At 56.1% G+C, this 7,458-nt stretch overlaps 1 protein-coding gene across 1 annotated transcript in view; it reads right to left on the bottom strand.

The window, feature by feature from the left end:
* The window catches only part of KCND3 (potassium voltage-gated channel subfamily D member 3), a 174,629-nt gene extending 170,456 nt beyond the window's left edge, over positions 1–4,173 (bottom strand). The window contains exon 1 of the mRNA XM_079761209.1: positions 4,086–4,173. The gene's annotated coding sequence lies outside the window, so the exon portion shown is untranslated. The remainder of the gene's footprint in view (positions 1–4,085) is intronic.
* Between the last annotated feature and the right edge of the window lie 3,285 nt (positions 4,174–7,458).

Here is a 7,458-nt window from a genome sequence, read left to right on the forward strand (position 1 = left end):
GGGCACCCAGCATGCCGAGCATGTGCCAGGGTGGAAGATTGGTCTGATGTAAGCAAGGACTTTCCACTGGTGGGCGCTGCCCAGAGACGGACGGCGTCTGGGGAGTGAGTCCCGTTGCCAAAGGAGCCCCGTCGCAAGCCGCCTCGTCAAAGCCTCTCGCCACTGGGATCCCAGGCTCGTGGCTGCCACGCTGACCCAGGCACACACATGTGCAGGATCTCAGGGCCGGGAACTGCCCCAGCCCCACAGCCTGCACCCACCCAGCAGGGAACCGTTCTCCACACCCTCCTGCTCCATCTCCTCCCACCTCCAGCCTCCGGGGGTCCCTCACAGAGCTGGCCTTCAAATCTGTGTGCTAACCAGACGGCTCTGCATAACCCGCTCGACCTCCCTGAACCTCGGTGTCTTCACCTGTAAAAACGGACGGCCGTCACGCCTGCCTTCAGGGTCCCGAGGATGGAATGAGCCACCCAGACGCCTCTGGCAGCAGATTCTCCGGACCAAGGTCCCTCCTGCTCTCCTCCCTTCCTTCCCACAGGCTCCTCTTCCCCTTCCTCGGTAGCCTGCGTCACTACCTGTCACTGCGTGCTTGGTCGTTGCTACTTGTTCACTGCCTGGCGTCCCCACCTGACTGTGAGCGGTGCCCCACCGCCTGTATGGAAGGGGTACCAGGTGAGTGTGAGCTGAACACACCAGCGAACCAGCCTCCCGACCTTCAGGAAGCCCGATGCCACTGCGGCTGCTGGACAGGTCTCCCCACCAGCACATCGTGTCCTGGCACAGGTGAAATCTACCTCTGCGTCTCTTCTCTTAAGATCTCAGCCTCTGCGCCCCCCACCCCACTCCCCCACACCCCATTCCTGAGCACAGAGAACGAATGTTTCCACCCACAGAAAACAGCCCTTCGGAGAGTTGATGGTTATCTCGGTTCTCCCAGCCTTCTTCCCTCTGAGCAAATTATAGGCTTTCCCTCTGCCTCTGCCCCTCCTGTGCCACTCATTTTTAGAGTCCTACCCAGCAGGCACCCCCAGACAGGCTCTCCTACTGCATGTGGCCATTGCCAAGGGCTTAGTCACTCCTTTAGAAAGGTCTGGCTTTTGGCATGACATCCATTTGCCACCCCACTCCCCCCACCCCCAAAATGCCACAAAGGGCAAAGTCTATTAATGGCCCTGAGGCCCATATATCTCTATTTTCAACAGAGTTTGCTGCTTGACCTTTTAATTCAAAAGGTCGTCTGTGCTCACGTTTGGAAAACTACTAAGCCCTGTGCAAATGGAAAAGGTGTATCTCAACGCTTGGGCTGACATTCACGCCCTTTGAGACAGGCTAGGAGAGTGCGGGTGTTAGCTCTACTAGGAAGAGCAAAGTTCTAAACACAACCCTCTCAATCAAGGCAGGCTGCCTGGAGGAGGAGAAAATAATTGGGGCAGATGGCCTGGCCCATGTGAAGCGAGCTGTTTGTGTTTCACGATGGTAAGAGAGTTCTATGTTGGGGAAAGACTTCTGTGTCGTGCCAACTGGTTGGAATTCACTTATTGCTCAATAAATCCCATTGAAGGGCCTCGCGAATTAATACAGTGATGATCCTCCTGCCTTTTCCATGTACATGAATCCAGTAATAACTGTAATTATTATAAAGTTATAATAAAACACGATGTGCTCTGCTGCTAACTCAATGGCAATAAGGATGAAGTATGGGGACTTCCCATCTCTGCATTCATCATTTCCCCCTTAATTATAAAACCATTCCCCAGGCCGAAAAGCAGGAGGAAGAGGCCTCATTCTGCCCTGATGGGGCTTCCTTCAATGTCACTGCTTGGTTTAGATGGCCCCAGCCTTCTAGCCTGGTGAGGCGGGGGAGGGGGCCATCTCAGCCCAAGAGCCCCCCCACCCTCGGGGACTGAGTCAGAGGTCAAGTGGGGAGATGGATTCCAACCCCCTCCCCGACCCCTTCCATTCCATCTGCCCTTATGAACTACAGTCCTTTCCCTCCCAGACCATAGCTGATTGGACGAGGGTGGACATCTGTGCCCCGGTGTGGGGAGGGGGCAAATATTAGGACAGAGGCTGAGGGGTTGGGTTCTGGAACAGAGGACCCTGCAGGGCAGGGCTGGGCAGCAGCTTCCTGCCAAGTGTGCAGGTCAGTAGGGAGCACAGACGCAGCACCACCACCCCCCACCCCACCCAGCCTCGTGACAACCCTGGGCTCTGATCCTGCAGGTCCCAGCACCTTCCCTGCCTACAGTGGGCCCAGCCCCACTCCGTTCCCCATGGTCACTCTACCGCATGGCCTTATCTCCTTTCTTGCCCTTATTACAAATCAGATTCTTTTGCGTGGCTGGCTAGGCTCTCTGGGAGGTGGCCTCCGTGATGGCGTTGAACTTGAGGGATGTGCAGTGAGGGCCCTTGGGTCCACACTGGCGGGAGGAGGGGCAGCAAGCAGGAGCAGGCAGAGGGACGTGCAGCTGTCACGCAGGAAGCTCGGGAGCTAAGAGGTGCTACGTGGGCTGACATGGCGGGCTTTTCTATTGGCTGGGACCACCCTCCGAAGAGCACGACCTTGGGCTCGGCAGCCCTCGGCATCTAAGTGTGAGCGCCCCTGGTTTCTACAGAGCCCTGGCTCACGTCTGCATTTAGTCCAAAACTTTTTTAAATTTCAGGAGCTAAGTATAGACCTAAAAGTACAAAGAAACCCCCTAATTTGGGGGAATAATTAAAACTGTGGTTTCCTTTTTCAGCAATTGTTTGAAGCTCTTTGCTCTGGGCTCTCTTTCAAGTGCCCCATCTTCAGGAGCCTCCTTTCTGGCCTCCGGCCAAGGCCGAGGCGGAGAGAAGACAAACAGGATGGGGGGCCCCTCCAACTCGCTGCCCCTCGGCCTGGCCCTGGGGCCTCACTCCCACTCCTTCCTCCATCTCCGAGCCCCTGCAGTGTGAAACCTACAGTTTAGGGGGAGTTCAGGCTAGGGCTCCAAGGAATATTCTCTCTCTCCCCCTCTCCGCTCTTCCTCCGCTGGCAGTTGGAGTCAATAAGGATTATACTCAAACTCCGAGTGTTCCCAGTGCTTATTGGAAAAAGGAGGGTGGAGAAAAGCCTCTTTTCTTCCTCCCCACCTTCAAAGCTGATGAGAAATCGGCAAAGCCGTGTCCAGGAGCTACCGGCCACCTTCCTCCTTCCTGTTCTCGGCGGCACTGCTGCCTCTTGGTTTAAATCTGGACTCGGAGGTGCCTCTGCACATCTTTCTGGCTACTTCCCAGCCCGTCTAACCTTGAGACTGAAAGAGGAATCTGTCAGATGCTGTCCCAAGGGGAGTGTCCACAGGCAGGTGGCCTCTCAAGTGCTGGGCAGGCGAGAAGAGACGGAGCCTGGGCAGGACTAGGCAAGGCCAGACTGGGCTGCAGCCTCACCGGAGAAAGGGCCACGCCCCTGGACTTCTTCAGGGCCCCCTGCTCATCCACAGCCCCCAGGTAGGCCAGGCTCAGTCTCACATGCGCGCATGCGCACACACACCACGTACACAACTCCAAAAACACTGGTGAGCGGTAGCTTTTCCCCGAAGGTTTGATGGAGACAGAGGGGATGACATTGTGCGCCAGGTGCCCAAACTTCCAGACCATCACCTTTGACCATCCCTCTGCTCCTTCCCCAAATTTCCTCCCCTGTAGCAGCTCCTTCCTCTTTTTTGCTCGTTTTAATCCTTCCTCAAACCCCTCTCCTCACAGCTCCCTCAGTTCCATAGGTCTCTAGTCCCCTTCCCACACAAGCCTCTCAAAACCAGTTCAGACAGCCCACCCAGCAAGGCCAAAGGGAGCCAAAGAGGAAGCAGCACAGAGCCCCGATGCGTGACCTTGAGGAGCTAAACTCATTCCTCCCCACCAGGAGGCAGTGTCCTGACTGCTCCCCGAGGCCCCGCCTCTTCATCCGGGAAAGGTCTCTCGACTTAGATCCAGAAACGGAACGTTGAGTTCCACCACCGATTTGTCCTGGGATCTGGGGTCACAAAAGGCACTGGGGTATTTCACCTTATATCCCCCTGACTTTGCCTCAGGAGCCAGCGAGTAACACGGGGCGACTCAGCAGGTACCTGCACGAGGCGGGAGTAGACAAAGCTGGTGCCGAGGATTCTGCCGCAGGAGGAGCTGGATGGAGAAGGTGGGGTGGTGTGGGGCCAGCGAGGCCGCTGGAGAGACGAGAGGGTCGGGTCACACCATCTCTGCACACGCTGCCACAGTGGGGCCCAGAGACCGGGCTTCTCCCAGCGGCTCTGCCTGTGAGAGGGAGATAGCTGGATTAGCCTCGGGCCTGTCAGCCCAGTCCCTGACTTGAATGCCAATGAAGGCAGGATGAAACCTCTCCTTCAGGCCTCTGCTCCCCGTGGCTCCTGTGCAAGCTGGGGCCCACGTGAGCCAGTGGCTGGACCGCTTCGGGCTGAGCTGCTCTGTGCTCACACCTGCACGTGACACACATTTCCACAGGCCGAGCTGCTCACTCTCCCGGGAGCGCGCTCACTCTGCTGTGGACGGAGCCCTTGGTGGAAAGGCTGTCTTCCCCATCGGACCAGGTGGTCCAGGCGGCAGAGGGGAGGAGAGGGACCGAGGGCAGGGCGGCTCTGTGCTGGGTGCCTCTCCCCCAGGCCCTGGCCCCAAGCCCCCATCTGCATTGCTGGGTCTGCAGGTCTCCAGGACAACAGCACTGCTCCCCTGGGCTGCAGGGGGCTGAGGAAAAGGGCCGAATCGAGGGCTGCCCGTGTCCTATTCCCTTCCATAGAGGCTTTTCCCAGGCCCAGGGCCATCTCGCTCATCCCTCCCTTCTCTTCAACCCTAAAGAGTCAGTGTCAACAACTAGTACTTCTTTGGGGGGAAATTAATAAAAGGTCATTGTTTGCAAACAGTAGGCGTTAGTTGCCCATCCCCAGGGTGCTTGAGGCTGAGCCTGCTCTCTCACTGGGGGCTCAGGGCTGTCCCAACAGACAATGCCAGCCTGCAGGGACCGGAAGCAAAGGAAGCTCCCATTAGGGTGTCTACCATTCCCAGGCGATCTCAGCACAGGTCCCTACAGCAGCTGCGGGGTGGGAAATGCTGAAGGAGCCAGGTGATAGGAAGCGTGGTGGGCAGAGCTGCCTAAGCATCTAGGTGACCAAGCCCGGAGGCCAAATGCTGTGGTAGGATCCAGTCAGTGGGCCTGCCTTCTCCTCCCAGCTGAGCCCCTGTGGGTCTTCATTTCTCCTTTAGAAAAAGAGGCAGGGAGGCCTTTGATCTCTAATCCTGTGGGGACACTGAGGGAGGCTGAGGCCATGAGGAGGAGCAGGGATCTCTGGGGTTTTGTCCAGGATGTGACAGGACCTCCCCTGGGGCCGGACCCAGCCCTCAGAGCACCAGGGATGGGCATCTGAAGACTCGGGAGCCCAGCTCCCGCTCCCGGGAACAGCCCGTGCCAGGCCTGCGTGGCCAAGCACTGCAGACAGTCCCTCTGCACCGAGGACCTCCAGGAAGGGGGCCAGGCAGTGTGACTCACGTCCCTACGGGCCTCCCTCCACACACTCCCTCCTTCCAGCCATGCCACGGCAGAGGAGCCAGACATGACATCCTGTGTGAGTCCACTCAGAGGAAATTGCAGGTGACCGAAATCTGGACAGCGGACCCCCATCCAGCAAGGAAAGAGCCCTGGGAGCCTCCTGGGAGCCGCGGGGATTCTGTATCCTGACCTGGGTGGCGGTTACACATGTGTGGGCATATATCAAAATGCACCGGCTGTCCACTAAGAGTGTGTACCTCACTGTGAGTGAAATATACCTCAACAACAAAATCAGTGACAGAAGAGAAATAGTTCTAGGCCAGGAAGCGCAGCGCCAGGGACAGAGGGCAAAGCAGGGCAGAGAGGGACGTGAGTGGCCACAAGGAGAGAGCTAGATGGATACGGGGTAGACCTGAGGCAGCAGCCCTGGGAAGACAGAGAACAACAGAGAGCGCAGGAGAGGAGGACAAGACAGGTCAGACTGCAACACCAGCCCGGGCGTGGGCAGGAGGAAGTCACAGCCACCGAGATGGCAGCTGACCTTGGGATTCTCGAAAGCTCCTCCATCCTTTTACAGATGGCGAGTGGGGACATCGGCACATCTGGGGGATGAGCTGAGAGGCCAAGCTGCAGGGCTAATGCTGGTGGCCACACAGACTGGCTGAGTGGGGACAGGTCCCCGACACTCATCCGCTTGCAGGAACTCAGCGCTGAAGAGGGAAGGACTTCTCTTCTTGTGGAATTCCCCGCCTTCCTCTGCTCATCTAACATTTAGAGTTTGCAGACGGCTGGGATGTGACACGCGCCACTTACAGCGGGACCGACAGTGATGTACAGTGTTAATATTAAGCTCTAAGTGGCTTCTGTATGTTATCCAAAAATGAGGAATAAAAATGAGCAAATTCATTTCTTCCTTTAAAAAATGGGTGGTTTGTAAAAAATGATGATTCCTAGCTCAAAGTCAGAGAAGGGATCTGACACTGGCGGCTTGAGCAGTCTTCTCACGTGGGGTGAGCATGAGTGTTTGTCCTCATTCATCTCAGATGAGTCAGGAAATCCCTGAAGGCCCTGCATAGCCTCCTCTGCTCTCCCACCTCGCCCACCTCAGCAGAGCCAAACTTGGGGCTCTCACCAGGTGCCCTCGGTTTTCCTGACTAAGAGGGAGGGCTATGGAGCAGGCTGCCTGGATTTGAATTTTCTCTCCATTACTTACTGGCTGTGGGGCCATATACCTCAGTTTTCCCATCTGTAAAATGGGATAATAGTATTTACCTCTTAATGTTGGTATGAGGATTAAGTGGCTTAATATATGTAAATTACCTAGTCATACACATGCCTGGGACATTATATATACTCAATAAATGTTATGATTTTTACCATTATCCCTGAGCAGGCCTATTTCCCAGACTAATACATGGGTGTAGATAAACATAGATAAACAAATCAGTATGCCCAAACATAGAAGGGGGGGGAGGAGGATACAATGAGACAAATTATTTTTTAATGCAGGGAAAAAAAATCCTCTATCTTCCCAAGGCATTTCAGCTCCTTGAACAAGGCTCTGGCTTCTACCCTGTTGTCTCCTGGGCACCGGGCATGGCCCACAGGGAGACCCCGGCATTGACCGGCTGGTGGCAGGCTGTGGAGTGCACGTGGAGCTGACCCTTGCAGAGTTCACGCTCTCCCACTTTGCAAATTTTTGTGAACTGAATTGAGTGTACCTGATTGATCAATCAGGAATTCCAACTGCCTTCACAAACCACTACTGGTTTCACCTCAGTTGCCACTAGGAGGGTCCTCTCGAGTGAAGGGAGGGTCAGTGGTGAGCAGGACGGGGCTGCACAGATGTCTCGTGTGTGTGTGTGTGTGTGGGGGGGGGTGTTGGTGGTCCCTCAGCTGAGCACGCAAGTGCTGACCCCTGTGGTTGGGAACAGGCTTCGGTT

This window comes from Cnephaeus nilssonii (genome assembly GCF_951640355.1).
Source record: "Cnephaeus nilssonii genome assembly, chromosome: 21".
In the NCBI taxonomy this organism is placed as follows: Eukaryota; Metazoa; Chordata; class Mammalia; order Chiroptera; family Vespertilionidae; genus Cnephaeus; species Cnephaeus nilssonii.